Raw genomic sequence first — 15,140 nt, 5'->3', positions numbered from 1 at the left:
CTGGCAGCGCCGCCGCCGCGGCTCCGGGTACCTGCGCGCGGGGGCTCCTCGTCCCCGGCTCTCGCCGCGGTGCTGCTGCTGCTGCTGCTGCTGCTCCAGCTGCAGCTGCCTCCGCGCGCTCTGGGCGTGCTGGGGGCAGCGGAGGAGAGGAGCACGCGGGATGGGATCCCCTCCTCCCGCCCACCCTGAAAACCGAGACAGACCCATTGACGTCACTTTGACGCCAGCGAGACGCGCGCCCAAGCGCGAGGCTGAATGAGAGCGAGACATCGGGCCGTTGCCAAGAGACGAGCTGTTCTGACGCGCGGGCTGATAGAGCCGTCGCCCCGGAGACCGAGGGATGGTGACGTCAGGGCAAAGGGGGGGGGGCGCAGCCGGGCACCTGTCCCGGGAGTCATGTGACCCGTTTGTTATCATTGCGGGGTCGCCCCCTGCCGGAGCCACCGCGGCCCGGGTTAACCCCCAGTGGGCTGGAGCCCAGCCATGCATTAACCCCCAGCGCGCCGGAGCCGAAGTGACTGAGGAAGCCGCCCCAGCCCAAATTAGCCCCTGAATGCTGGGACCACCAAGGAGCCCTTAAACCCGGCGGCGCCAGGGCCCAGCCAGGGCCATTAACCCTTGCAGTGCCAGGGCCCAGACGGGGACATTAACCCCTCTTATAGCCTGCCTGCACTGGAAAGAAACATTTGTACCATGGTTTTTCCTAGCATGGGGGAACCGTGTGATGGATCCTGTCTGGACGGGAAGCCGCTGCCCTATGATAGAGAGGCAACCGTTCGTGTGTATCAGCCCCTGACAAGCCATAGCCAAAATGGGTTGGGTGAATTAACCCTTTGTTTGCTGGAGCAGACGTGGCACAGCTTAGATGCTTGATGTTTGGCAGGGAATGATGACATGGGGGGATTCAAGCCTGCAGGCAGCGACTGATGCTGGGACTCGGTGTTGCCAGCTCTCAGTATTATGTTGCATGTTTTGCAATATTTGGCATTTTTCTTAAAGCACCGCTCCTGGGGGGCCATTTATAGAAGAATCCCAGCTTTCATCTGAAAGAAAAGTAAGCTTCTAGCTTTCACAGTCTTGGGGAAAATGGGAAAACACGAACACCACAATCTCAAAAAACCATAAAACAAATAAGAACCAAAAAATGATTCTTTTTGAAAGTCCTGTGGTTTTTAAGCCAATCTCATGGCAGTTTGGGGCCTGACTCATGATTTTTGAATATTTGGGGTTGGCAAGACTGTTAGCCATATGCATCCCAGAGATGAGACACAAGAGGTTAACCCCTTATATATAGAGGGAAAACATGTCAGTAAGCCCCAGCATGCTGGAAGCATTCAAGAGGTTTTCCTTAGGGCATATTTTCAAAGAGACATTGACGAGTGCATTGGGACAAGTATATATGTTCGGCTTTAACATCGTATGTGAACTAATAATCCATCTACTGTCTAGGTCTAAAAAGCTGATTTAACCTTGAAAGTGTGTCCTGAATTCTGGGTCACCCTACCATGACTCCTGCCATGTCTGCTATTTAAATTGATCTGCTGCTGCTGCCAGGGTCATGCAGAGATTTTGCTCAGATGAATAGCTGGCACTTTGGCCACATGCCAGGAGCCCAAAGGCTTAACCTAATTTGCATAAAATGAAACACAATGCAGCAACCCTCATCTTTAATACAGCGTTTATTAGAAGACAGGTCCTAGCATTCACTGTTCAGCCTGACTGTTTGGATTAAGATGATGCCTTGGATGAAGCAGCTGTAGACTTTGAGATTTACTCTGCATAACTCAGTCAATTACGCGGTTCATGAGCTGCACATTGTCTACTTAATTCTATGCCATCTATACCTGTTTGTTCCATTGGGGCGTTCAGAAAATTGGATGGGTTTTTTCTTATTTCTGGCTACAGCAAAATCATTCTTTTAATTAAAAAATACATGACTGGGATCAGAAGTAAAACTTACATGCACTACAGGAGAACTTCCAAGGCATATGTCTTTTCTTATGTTTAAATAACTTTGACACTGTCCCTTTAAAAGAACAGTTACATTTCGGACAGTTTTTTCCCCATTAATAGTGGTTACCGTTTAAACCTTCAGACCTAAAATGAAACCCACAAGCTTTGTTTTGCTTTATGAATGCATCCAGTTCGGACATGCATATCACACTGGCCCTTCCACTCAGTTACTGTGGGCAAGCATGGTACAGATATATACAAGGATGAAATATAGGTGCGAGAACATAGTCTTGTCGAGCTGGGGATTGGGCATCTGGACACAGAGATTCAATGCAAGAGTCTAAAACTGACTTGCTGTGTTACCTTGATCTCTGTACTGTTCTGTAAGATGAAGATGATAAAGCACCTAGAGTGGTGTGAGGATCAGTTAATACTTGCAGAGTGCTCTGAGAACCTGACATGACAAACATTCTATTTTTATTAAGTGACTTTTGAAATTCTCTTTATTTTAATAACAGGGGGTGGTATTAGTGACACAAGTTAATATACATATATCCTGAAAGCATCCTTTTAAAGCAAGCTTCAAGCCTATTTTAACACACAGAGCCAGATTTTCAACACTGAGTAGCCACAATTCCAACTGAAGTTGATGGGAGTTGCTGCCTCTCAGGACTTCTGAAAATCAAGCCTTTACTGTCCTGAAAGCAAAAGGACATACTGTATTCTCCCAAAGAGTTTGCTAGAATAAGGATTCAGGACACTTTGGGGCTGAGTGCCTACAAAACACTGTTTGAAAGTCCTGTGGTTTTTAAGCCAATCTCATGGCAGTTTGGGGCCTGACTCATGATTTTTGAATATTTGAATATTAGAATGACACAGTGTTTATTAATTATTATTATTATCAGAATTACACTACCACCTACAAGCACCAACCAAGAGTAAGGCCCATTGTGCTAAGTGATGTATAAACCCACAGTAAGAACCAGCCATTGCCTCGAAGAGTTTAGGATCTAAATAGACAAGGCAGACAAAGGACGGGTGGAAGGCAATATTGCTATCCCCATTTTAAAGGATAGAGAATGGAGGCACAAAGAGATTAAGTCAGAGAGTCTCAATAAGGGATACATGTATCCCTGGGGGTACACAGAGGTCTTCCAAGGGGTACGTCAACTCATCTAGATATTTGCCTAGTTCAGTGTTTCTGAACCTGGGAGTCATGACCCCCAGGGAGGTCACAGGACGGGTTTAGGGGGGTCGCAAGTGCAGGGCCATGTTAGGGGGTGGCAAGCAGGGCAACTGCGCAGGGCCCCACATCACAGGGACCCCGCAAAGCTAAGTTACAGGCTTCAGTCTTGGACAGCAGGGCTCAGGCTTGGGGTGCACTGACATGTAATATTTCACACAATATTTATATTCTAAGCTTTTTTTTTTATAATTATATGGTAAAAATGAGAAAGTAAGCAATTTCTCAGTAATAGTGTGCTGTGACACTTTTGTATTTTTATGTCTGATTTTGTAAGCAAGTTGTTTTTAAGTGAGGTGAAACTTGGGGTACACAAGACAAATAAGACTCCTGAAAGGGGTACAGTGGTCTGGAAAGGTTGAAAACCACTGGATTAAGTGATCTGCCCCAGATCACCCTGGAAGTCTTTGGCAGAGCTGGGAAATGAACCCAGACATGTGCCTAAGCCGCAAGTAAACTCTCCAAGCTTGTCTTTATTATAATTTATATCTAGTAAAACAATAATAAATAAATTTGAATCTTATGAGAACAAGCTGTCTTATGCAATTTCCATTACAAATCAGAAGTATTGTGAGACAATTGCTCACTGTCTGGAGTAGTTAGTTTTTCAGTTCCAGCTGGAACGTGGAGGAAGAAGTGGGTCAAATTTTATCAGACATACTTTTTTGACTTTCCAAAGTGTTTAGGTTTGTTTGGTGGTAGTTTCCGGTAAGTGGTCAGGTTTTGTCTTATTTTCTCTGAAACAAACTCACCCATGCTTACCGACAATGGCAACACGCCCGGCTTTTCTCTTATGCCATATATGACAGAAAAGTTAAAGGGTATAAGATCTAGCAAAGGCCTTAAAATGTAATGAAAGAAGAAGAAGCAAACTAGAATCCAGAGCCAGTTCAAGAACATCGGGAGTCACCTCTGCAAGCCCACCTGATTGAGGGCTTCCCCCTTCTGTGAAATTATCCCTCCACCCTTCCTGACTACTGTTCAAACTTAATGTTGTGTGTCTGATTTACAGTTGAAAACTTCTGTTGGTTCTCTCATTATTCCCAGAGGTGGAGGGGGTTCAACTCTAGGCAGGCTGGGTGCAGGGAGGCTGAAAGGAGACAGGGAGGGATGGGAGAATAATTCTGTCTGCATGCTTATTCAGATGTTGGCCTTCTGCCGGAACTGCCACTTATGACATGCTCCTGAAAAGGCTGCTGTTGGCTTCAGTGGGAGCTGGATTAAGCACTTAGTGCCATTGTGGTGGAGTTCTTAGTGATGTGGCATGTGGATGGGAAATGAATTGAGGCTACTTAGTTAATTGCACATATTTATTTTTATAGGCCCCCAAACAGCTTTTAGATGGTAACAACTTTGGGTTCCTTTTGATCTGGATTTGAGTTAGTGACCTACAAGTGACGAGTTTTATGTCCCAATACCTGAGCCATCCCCCTTCCAATAATTATTATAGATAACTTTTCATCCATCCCTAGCAAAAATGAATGCAAACTCCCTGCTTTGTAATCTGCTTGGTTTTCAGATTTGCTTTGCTTTCCTGTTGTTTGAAATTCAATGGTTATTATTTTCTTGGAATCCCAAGTAATCACTTAATCTACTTGTGCTGTTTGTACCTCTGCCTGGCAGGTTGGTATGTACAGCCTGTTTTGAATAGGGTATCAACAGCACTGTATACTGTATTCGTTTACGAAATATCCCTCCCCCCACTTCTCTTTGCTAATTTGGAAGAAGAAAACAGAAACAAAACCAAAGTCACAACTGCATCAAGATGCCTATAGTACTGGTAGCCCACAGGGAAAACCAGATATATCCACTTATTGTCTGAGCTGCTAATAAGAGACCTTAGCGAGTGAACAAGTTATGAAAACTGGTATCCTTCCTTAGAGATTACTAGGATATTTGCATCTGATGTTTCCTGCAGCATAGCACAGATTGTTTTTCCTGATGAACAAGTGAGAAATATGGCATTTTTACAGAAAGGGGAAGTACTTTTACAGCATGCCTTATTGTCCTCCTCTGGCATAACATATTAAATTCATTTTCCATCCATTCCTGTAAATAATTTTCCTATAATTGCTACTATATAAAATACACTGTAATCGGTCCCCTCCTACGTCAGCTGCATTGTTGTAATCCCCCTCCTCCTATGTCAGGAAAACTGTAATCCTCCTCTTATGCTAGATATGAGCTGCATCTCTGACATTTTCAATTGCATTCACCCAAAGTCAAAGAGAGACAAAGAGAGACACAGAGAGTGAGCACTCATTTCAAGACAGGGATTGCACAAAATCTGTTGGGCTTTTTGTTTCATTTTGTATTTTTAAGATAATGAATGAAAAAAGGTCAGACGTACTTTACTCTTTCGGGGATCAGCTCTCTTCATTCACAGCTTGGTTGAGGATATACTACATCTGCAGAACATGAGGAGCTCAGCATAATTTCCTCATGGCACTGAGTCATGCATTATTACACACATTTTCAGCACATAGCTGTGACTACAGGAGGAGAAAAATAACTTTAAAAAACAGACTCGCTCTACAGTCTCGTTCACATAGAATCCAATCCTGCAATCCTATTGGAGCCAATGTCACTACACATGTAAGTAAGGTATTGCAAGACCAGGCCCATAATTTGTGACTGCAGGACTTAAAAAATAATAATTTAAAAAAATATATATATATATACGCACATTGCATTGCAATCCAATGGCTTGATCCTGCCCACAGTTACACAGATGAGTAAAACTATTAGTGTGTATAAATTTTAGCATGATCAGGCCCCAACTTTCTGAGAAAGCAAAGAGTCCAGTCATGAGGTGATGGGGTATACAAACCTCAGACTGGGGAACAGAGGTCTAAGGAGCAGCTCTGGGCCCAGGAGACTCCACCCAGCCACATCTGCTTGGTGTGCTTGCAATGGAGATGAAGTTTAAAAGGGCACAGCACAGGGCATGCAAGGTCAAGCAACATGGAGGGCGCTGTTTGCTCTACAAAATGGCATCTTCTGCACATTGTGACCTCATACGTACACAAAGTCATGTTGGGTGGAAGTTGCTATTCTGTAGAGCAAAATGGTGTCTTCCATGCATCGTGACCTCACACTTGCCATACATGCAAGGTCACACTGTGAGGATCAAAATGGCATCCTCTGCATGCTAGGGCTGGCTGCGACCCCATCTGCTGATGACATGGGGTTGTGACCTACCGTTTGGGAACTGCTGCACTAGGCACACTTGTGGACTTTAGCCACAAGGTACTACCACGAACCCAGAGACTTGAGTGCAAGGGGGAATAGTGAGCTAGTGCTCTAACCACTAGGGGACCCACTTTCCCCAGCACAAGCAACTAAATAAAGTTATACACCACTGGGTGATCCAAGAAATACAAAGCTTCTTACTCAGGCGATTTGGTAACACGTCTGAGAGTGCCGTACCAATACACGCTGAACAGGAGACTTAAAACAGGCAATGACTATTTTAAAAACAGCTGTTACTTTGGGTGAGGTGGAGGAGGGGGTATGCAGTGTTGTAGCCGTGTCAGTCCCAGGATGTTAGAGAGAAAAGGCAGGTGAGGTAATTTCGCATATTGGGCCAACTCTGTTGGTGAGAGAGACACACTTTCGAGCTTACACAGAGCCTAACTGCAAAATTGCCTTTTGCTTCTGAAGTAAGTGACAAACCAGCCTTTTGTTCTCCAGTCAGCAATGCCCATCCCATTGTTCCACAATGGAAAATTCCATAGATCACACAACCTTGTACAAACGTCAGACAGGCCTTATTTCTTTCGAGTCTTCATTTTACAGGGCACTTCAAGTTAGAAGTAGGTTCAAAGTTGGTTCATAATTTGTTTTCTTCATTGTTTGTAGTCACAGCCTTTTAGAAGATCAAAATTACAGTTTTATTTCCCTACTAGTTTGGTCCTTTTCCATTTGGCAAACGTTGTAGCAAACCTTGCTGTCTGTGCCTGGGCCCATAGAAAGGAATGAGTAAGTGCCTACATTTTCAAAAGTGACTAGTGATTTTGTACGGCCAATTTTGAGACAATTTAAAGAGGCCTGATTTTCAGAGAGCAGGTGCCAACACTACTGAAAATCAGACCTCTTTAACAAGTCTCAAGTTGAGCCCCCCCCACCAAAATCACGAGTCACTTTTGAAAATGAAAGCCAAGGAAATCCTGGTTTGACTCAGTGATTCTTTTTCCTCCCTACGAATGGTTGAAAGGGAATTGAAATTACATAACACAAGTTTTATCTAACAAACCCCAGCTTCATTCTGTCTGGTGTCTTGTTCTGAGACATCTCAGTTTGTGAGCCAGGCCAGCATCATCTTTTGAGAAATTGTGCTGGTTAATCTTCAGTATCGCAAATATGAGCCAGAAGGGGGAGAACAGATTATTTTTTGTGTTCCCCACAAATATAGTGGACATTGCTTTGTTTTTCAATTCAGCAGCAGCAGCACAAAAAGAAAAGAGTAATGTTTTATATTTTGAGGGATATTCCTGCTCAAATTAAGACAATTTAAAGATAGATCTTTTTTGTTTTGGGATTTTTGGCCTAAATAGCCTGGGCGCTGCCCTTTAAGAGGGTGACCTTCCTTTATGAAATACTCTTAGGTTTGTTACAGAACAGGTATCCCTGGATGTTATCTACTTCAATAGCATTTTCACTTTTGGTGTCCTTGATGTTATCAATTTAACCAGGTCATTCCTGTAGCAGGTATTCGTTTTAAGGGATATCTCTGCTGCACAAAACACATAGGGTCAGATTGTCAGCAGCTCCTTTTGAGAACAACCATGAGACCATTAGGAGTTGTTGGGTGCTGAGCTCTTTTGAAACTCTGGCCCCTTATTCAGATGCCTAAATGGGAGAGGAACTCAGGAAAATATGGCACGTCATCTTTTAACAGATGCAATCTCCCTTGTAGAGGGCATTCTAAAAGATATGCTTTAGTTCCAACAGGAATTAATTCAGGGAAGTCCTATGGCCTGTGTTATACAGGAGATCACTAGATGATCGCAATGGTGCTTTCTGGCCTTACAGTCTATGAATCGGTTCACATCAGTGGGGCTCTGGAGTGCTGAGAGATTTTGTGTTCTGCTTTTCAGAAAGGAAGAAAGAAGCACATGAAAAAAAAAGTGTTGATTCACTTGAGTCTCCAGCACAGAACCACTTCCGGTGAAACTGTGTCTGGGCACACACAGGCATTAGCCTGTAACTGCAGATGGCACTCTTAAGTCTCTTTGATGGTAATGAGCTGAGATTGAAAGAATTTGTTATAATACGGTGTGCAGTGTGGAAGGCCGGGCCTCCACCGTAATTCCTCTTGCTTCACTGTTTACCGATAAAGAGCAGCCTGACGGTGGAACCCTCTTGTAATCTTATTTTGTTAGTGACTATGAGATTCCAGATAAGAAAGTCAATATGTGGGATGATGAATTCTTTGACAGCACTAATGTTTATGGTTGTTTGTAATGCTAAGTCAAACTTAACCTGGGAATCAAGGCTTTATCATTTGAGCAATGCGGGTAAATAATTTCTTCAGCCAAAAGCGCAATTAATAACTTACGATATCAAGGTGACGCACCACAAGGTATGTGCACCACATTTGCTTATGCTAATCGGCGCTTTCCCTCATAGGCTCTTTAGCAGGTGTTAGAACACGATGTCATGTAGTGCAGGGTGTGAAATATGTAACTGCAGAACTATTTTTATATTGTAAATAAAGCAAAGTAGCTCATGAGAGCAGGCAGAATGGTAGAGTGGGCTAGGGTGCAACCTCCTATTACTGCAGGTTTGTATGGTTCAGATACAGCGGAGCACAGCCTACAGGATGTGTGATAGACAGTTGGAAATCATCTGACAGGCCAGTTCACACCTCAGACCTGTCATGGGGAGGGCAACAACAGGAGGATATGGGAAGTGCTAATCTTCTGAGAAGCAGCTGGGATTTCAACTGGATTATGAGAGGAAAGGTGGGGACAGAGGGAGTTGGCTGCTGAGATGGGCCTAGGTCTGAGCGAATACTGAGATCACTTCAGGGGTATTTGCGACCTCTTTTATTCACTGCCCACCAACATTCATGCACACACATTTTTGTTCTTAAGCCCATTTGCAGAAACAGACAATGTCCGGGCTAACCTGTGAAGATTACCCTGTCACATGAGTGTTCGCACAGGAAGTGTTCTCGCAGCCATCGTCAAAGATATCTCTTTGTTTGGGACCCATCTAGGCAGGGAGCAGAAACAATGCCATGTGACTTAGATGACCAGTCCCTCACCATGAATCACGAATATTCTAAGGAAAAGCGGGCAGCAAAGAGTTCACAGACCACCTGCAGACTGTGGCTAGTTTGCAGACAGACAAAGGGACTGCTTCCATTGAATAAATTGTTAATGGCAAACAGCTTCACTGGCTCATGCTGGGAGTGCAGTGGATCACTGCTTTTGACCCAGTACAGCTCCTAAAATAATGGAACTGATAGGGGCGACGGCATGTGGAGAGATGCAGGAGAATATGGGGAGTCTGGGAATCGGAGGCTGATGGGTCTGAAGCTGAAATGAAGGAGAGTAAGATGGGAGTTGGCGCGGTGGGGGTTCAAAACTAGAGGATGGTGGGACTGGAGTAGGGTGACCAGATGTCCCGATTTTATAGGGACAGCCCAATATTCAGGGCTTTGTCTTATATGGGCGCCTTTAACTCCCCCGCCCGCCCCTTGTCCCAATTTTTCACACTTGCTATTTGGTCACCCTAGGCTTGGCATGACATTGGGACCGGATTGGCACTGAGGAGGAAGGGGATGAGGCCAGGACCCGCTGAGCAGGGAAGAGAAGGGTCGGGCGCTCACTGCCTTTGTCAGTGTAAGTACTGGTGAGATCAGGGAGAATCTGGGGTGGTGCACGTGCAGCTGTGCCAGCTGAGGCGTCAGTGATCCAATCTGTCTGACCGTCCCACCAGAGCTTAGCTGCTCAGTAGTCTCCCAGAGAAGGGACTTCCCCAGTCCTCCAGAATGCTCAGAAGGCAGAGGGTCATCCTATTCCTTCAGGTCTGCCCCCTCAGACCTACAGCATGTAGATAGTGAGGCCTGCATGCCCTTGCTAGCCACCTCACCTGTCCCTAATCCACACCGAGGCAATTGGGTTTACACCAGACTCGAGGTTTTACTACAACTGTAGCCTGGAGGAGAGGGTAAGCAAAGTAAGCAGCGGTGGTGAAGGGGCGAGGTACATGTTCTGCATATCGAGTACGGGCACACTTTGGAAGTTCACATAAGAACTTGCAATTAGTATGTACTTTGATTCTGTTCTGAGCCTAACGGCTGTGCTGACATCTCACACAAGCACACCAGGTACAGACCAGCACGCCTGCGGGGTGTGAACAGCGTCACTGACAGTACAGGAAAACTGTACAGTAATACTCCAGGAACTCACTAGCATTTGCAATCTCACCGTCACTTAGTAGCAGACGCAGAGGTGAATGATAATACACGGAAGTCATGACTATACATGATAAAAATACCATGAGTTATGAAAAAGTCACTGTATTATAGAACAACAAAACTTAGAGGCCAGCTCCTTGCTTAAATCACGGCCTCTTTGTGTCACTGAAACAATACAAAGAGGCTGAATGGGTCCTGAACTGGCAGCTGGGGAGTGCCCTGGTGCAGGGATGACTTTGTTGCAGCTTCCACTTTTGAAATAGCAAGCCACTTATTTGGCTGGCTAAATATGGGTTGAGGAGTCTAATCCTAGGCTCCTGCATTTTAAAAAAAAATCTTTGCCTAAAGCTTAGTGCTGGCTTCAGTACTGCAGGGTGCTCAGCGTGAGGGGCGACTGCTAGACTTGAGAGTGGGGGGACATGGTGGGGAAAGGCAGAGAGAAGTAATTAATGGCAACACTTGGTTAGAACAGATTCGGCAGACCGGTGTCAGATGCTATGTGTTTGCACGCTGGGTTTGTTTAACAAAGAGAGGGTTCATTCTTTCATCTTGTATGCACATTGTGACAGATATTGCAATTTCCTGCAAGATCTTTGAAAAATCTTATTCAATTAACTTGCGGAGTGTTGGAGTTCATTGTTTTTCTGTATTGTTGTGGGCCTGGATGGTCAAAGGATTATTTTAAACAATGCGCCAGACAAGAACAAACTGGTCAGTTGCCAGAGCCCTTGCTGGAGTCGGGGTGATCTCTGGTAAGCTTATTAGCACGCTGGTAGGTTCTTTTATTGTTTTAATATGTTTTCTCTTTAGTGAATTCACCTTAAAAGTAGAAGTGCTTGCTCAGAAAGGGCTGTGTGGCAATTTACACCTGTGGGCAGATGCAGTCTCTGAGGCGAAAGCAAAATATAGACACAGGCCTGCTTAAGCAGTCTGACTTGCTGGGGATTTCACAGTGCAGGCAGGAAACTGTGGAGCCTGGAAAAACCCCAGCCAGGAGACAAACATTTTGTGATTCAGTGTTACTTATTGGCTAGAAGTGTCTTGGAACTGATCCAGATGGCAGGAGAGCTTGGGTGGTGCTTCTAACTCACATCTTGCAGAAAGGGCTCCAAAATTATAAAACCGTCTCTGCTAATTTACTAACCAGGGGCGACAATGAAACTGGTGACATACAATGCAGTCAAATGTGCAGAGGAAACAACCAAATAGATATATTGTTTTCCCTTAGCCCTTCCAGTTCTGGTGGCCTTTGGTGTCACCAATTCACTGAAAATTTCTTCAGCTCCTGCTGCTGGACATGCATTAAGTACTGCTGTTGTGTCTCCAGCAAGGAGAAAAGCCATGGTGATACCTCCTGTGGTATGCAAAGTGGGGGGAGGGTGGAAATCGGTACTGACAAATGGGGGGGGGGGAGTGGAAATGTTTCCTCCATAGTTGTGTGTGTATTTGGTGCACGATGAGAACAATCACATTTTAGTATTGTACTGAAAATGCAGGTGCAAGATGCCTTTTGCCTGTTCCTGGCTCTGCCACTGCCATGCTGTATGATGTCATTTCTCGTCTCTTTACCTTGGTTTCCCTGTTTATGAACATATTACAATCATTCTGACCTTTCCCATGGGGCTACTATATAGCACACTGAGAACTTGAACACAGGTAAGGTATTACCACCACGTGACAGCATATTCCCCTGTTATGTAAATGGGCAGAAAGATGCTGTAACTGTTCAGATTTGTCAGATGGCAGAGACACCAGCAGAAGCTGTTAAAACTGTATTTTAGCATTTGCCCATAAGCCAGCTCTGCTGCTTGACAAGGCCATATTGTAAGAAACAGGCTGCACAGACGTCTGCTTCATAAGGACTCACTTCTGGGAACCCTGAAGAATTCTTTACTGTCTGGGTTTCTAACCTAGCCCCAACCAAGGCCAAGTTCAGGAAGGTCTAGCTTTACTACTAATCTTGCCAGATCTTTCCCCGAGGGCAAATCCTGTCCCCTCCTCCTTGGCTGCGGAAGTCCCTGACAGCTGTGGAACTGGTGTCGTTGCACTGAGTGAGCCGGAGGCAGGCTGCCAGAAGCCCATGCACCCTCTGCACCTATGAAGCCAGCTGTGCAGCAGGTCATTCTGCACTACTGTTGGAGGTGGAAGGGTGACGGGGGGGAGAGGCAGAGCAGTCATTCTATAATGACGTGGTGTGACACACTGTACCTCAAGTGCGCCCGTATGGTGTGATTTGTGTATCGTTCATGCTCACTCTTACAGTGTAACTGTGTATTGTCTGATGCAAAGTATGCCATGGAAGGTGTTTTTGGAATGCTCATGACATGCTGAACATTATTGTTATGGTAGCATGTTTCCTGCAATGTCACACGTATGTACAGATATGAAACTCTGCTGCGTCATATCCCCAAAGTTGTGTCTCACAGGGCTTGAATAGATCCAGGCGAATATCAAGCAAAGGGTTCACACTTTGCAGAGGCCTTCATACAGGAACAATGGACTGGCCGGAGTACCTTTGAGCACTTTGGCTCAAGTGGAAGAAATCATGCCTATTGCCGGACACGGCCAATCACCTGACCCAGGAGGTCAAGGAGACTTGTTAAGAGAGGCATCTTTGTCTCGGGGTGCTCCCTTGGAATCCATCTTCTAAGCAACATCAGGGACACTGAGAAACTGCCAAGGGTCTGTGGGGGCGGGAATGGCTGCAGGAGTCCTCTCAGCCAGCTTGTGGGCAAGTTAACATCAAGGACTGAAAAGCTACTGATTTATTAAGTTTCGTTTAGGATGCGAGTTGCCTTTTAGTTAATTGTGACCCCATCCTTGCTTGATTCATATTAATCTGATTTATAATCACTCAAAAACTTGCTGTAGTCAATAAACTTGTTTGTTTTATCTAAAACAGTGCATGTGGATTGAGTGTGTGCAGAGCCCTCCCTTAGAGTGACAGAACTGGTGCAAATGTAATGGGCAAATGTAAGTGAGTTTGCAGGGTGCAGTGTACAGCACTGAACTCTTTAAGACGGCAGTTCCTGGGGTTGCATCTGGGACGGGGGGTGTTTTCTGGGGTCAATCCCATGAGCGGCTGGCCAGAAGCACTCCTTCACTGGGCCAGGGACTGGTTACTCGCAGAAGGGTGGGTGTAGTCCAACCCAGGAGGGGTGGTCAACACAGCAAAGCAGAGTAAGTTGGGAACCCAGGAGTGAGGGATTGGGGTGACACAGCCATACACCAGTCCAAATTGCAGGGGAGGAACGTCACACAGTGCTCAACCAACAATCCTTGCCTCTCTTATGAGAGAGGAGCACCACTAAGACCACAAGTTACATCAGCAAACATACCACGGCTGTAGTGGCCAAGCCACAGATCAGCCTGAGGGATAGAAGTCTTCCTTTCCATTGCTCTTAGGTAGTGGAGATGTGTGTTGACCAATGTGGTTTCCTTCCTGGCCCAGCACATTCTCTTTGAAAGCCATCACAGCTCTTGAGTTTTTCAGTAGCCCTAAAGCCAGGATAATTGGTTCACATCAGCTCCAGAAATAGTCTGGATAACAGCATTCTGTCTACCTAAGAGTGATCCTGAAGTTTTTAGCAGATATAGTATTCTTTCTATCCCAAACAGCTGTCTCATGTTTACATGCACTGTACAACAGCTGCATTCCAGTGGTGGAGGAAATGATTCCTGTACCTTGTAAAGTGGTTTGGAGGCCTTTGGGATGAAAGACTATATTGTCAAACCTTGACAAGTCAAAAATTCCCCCACTATGTTATTAATTATGCTAAAAATTCGCTTAGTTATCCAGAGCCAGTGTCCTTCATTATATCTGGATAATCAAGATCTGACTTTATGGAAGATCGGTTTATTAGTATTTCTTCTTTGACTAGGATGCTCATTCTAACTGTTCCTGCAATCTCCATTTTTAGGGTGTATGACCACACATCAAAGACAACAGACACTACAGCATAATTACTTGGTAAACAGGGACAACAGAGGTCCTGTATGCGTAATACTTTAATCTTCATGAGCTTTATGACTACAGTGTGCCATGCAGGAAGTTCACCAGGGGTAACTGCAGCAGTTTTAAAAACTGCATACAGTGTCATAGATTGTGTTGTTTTGAGTTTAAGCTTCAAAGGCTGTACTGTATTTCTGCTTAAGCAACACCACATAGTCAGTGGTCAATGCATCCACATTACTGACCTGAAATAAATATGAAGTGTCTGCAAAATTTGGCACAGCCTTGTTCAGAGGATTTGGATAAGACCTGGTAGTAGTCTAGGTTTCCCTAGCAGTGGATGTAGTGAGAGTGGCAGGTTAGAGCACCCACTCCCTAGGTTGAATTTTCTGCTCAGTGATCAGCATTAAGATCTAACTTTAATTAATTTCATGCAAAAGCAAAAGTGTATTTGCCTCATGGAGATCCTCTCTCTTAGTACTGTGATCCCACCCGGCAGCCACCTTTTCCCTCTCCCCAACCCCTGCTGAAAGAACTCTTAAATCAACTGAGCATGAGTCCAC

The sequence above is a fragment of the Emydura macquarii genome, unplaced genomic scaffold (assembly GCF_026122565.2).
Source record: "Emydura macquarii macquarii isolate MOO-44397 ecotype Brisbane River unplaced genomic scaffold, CSIRO-AGI_Emac_v2 contig_1043, whole genome shotgun sequence".
Classification (NCBI taxonomy): Eukaryota; Metazoa; Chordata; order Testudines; family Chelidae; genus Emydura; species Emydura macquarii.
The sequence above is the reverse complement of the archived record's forward strand: the minus strand, read 5'-3'. Positions refer to the sequence as shown.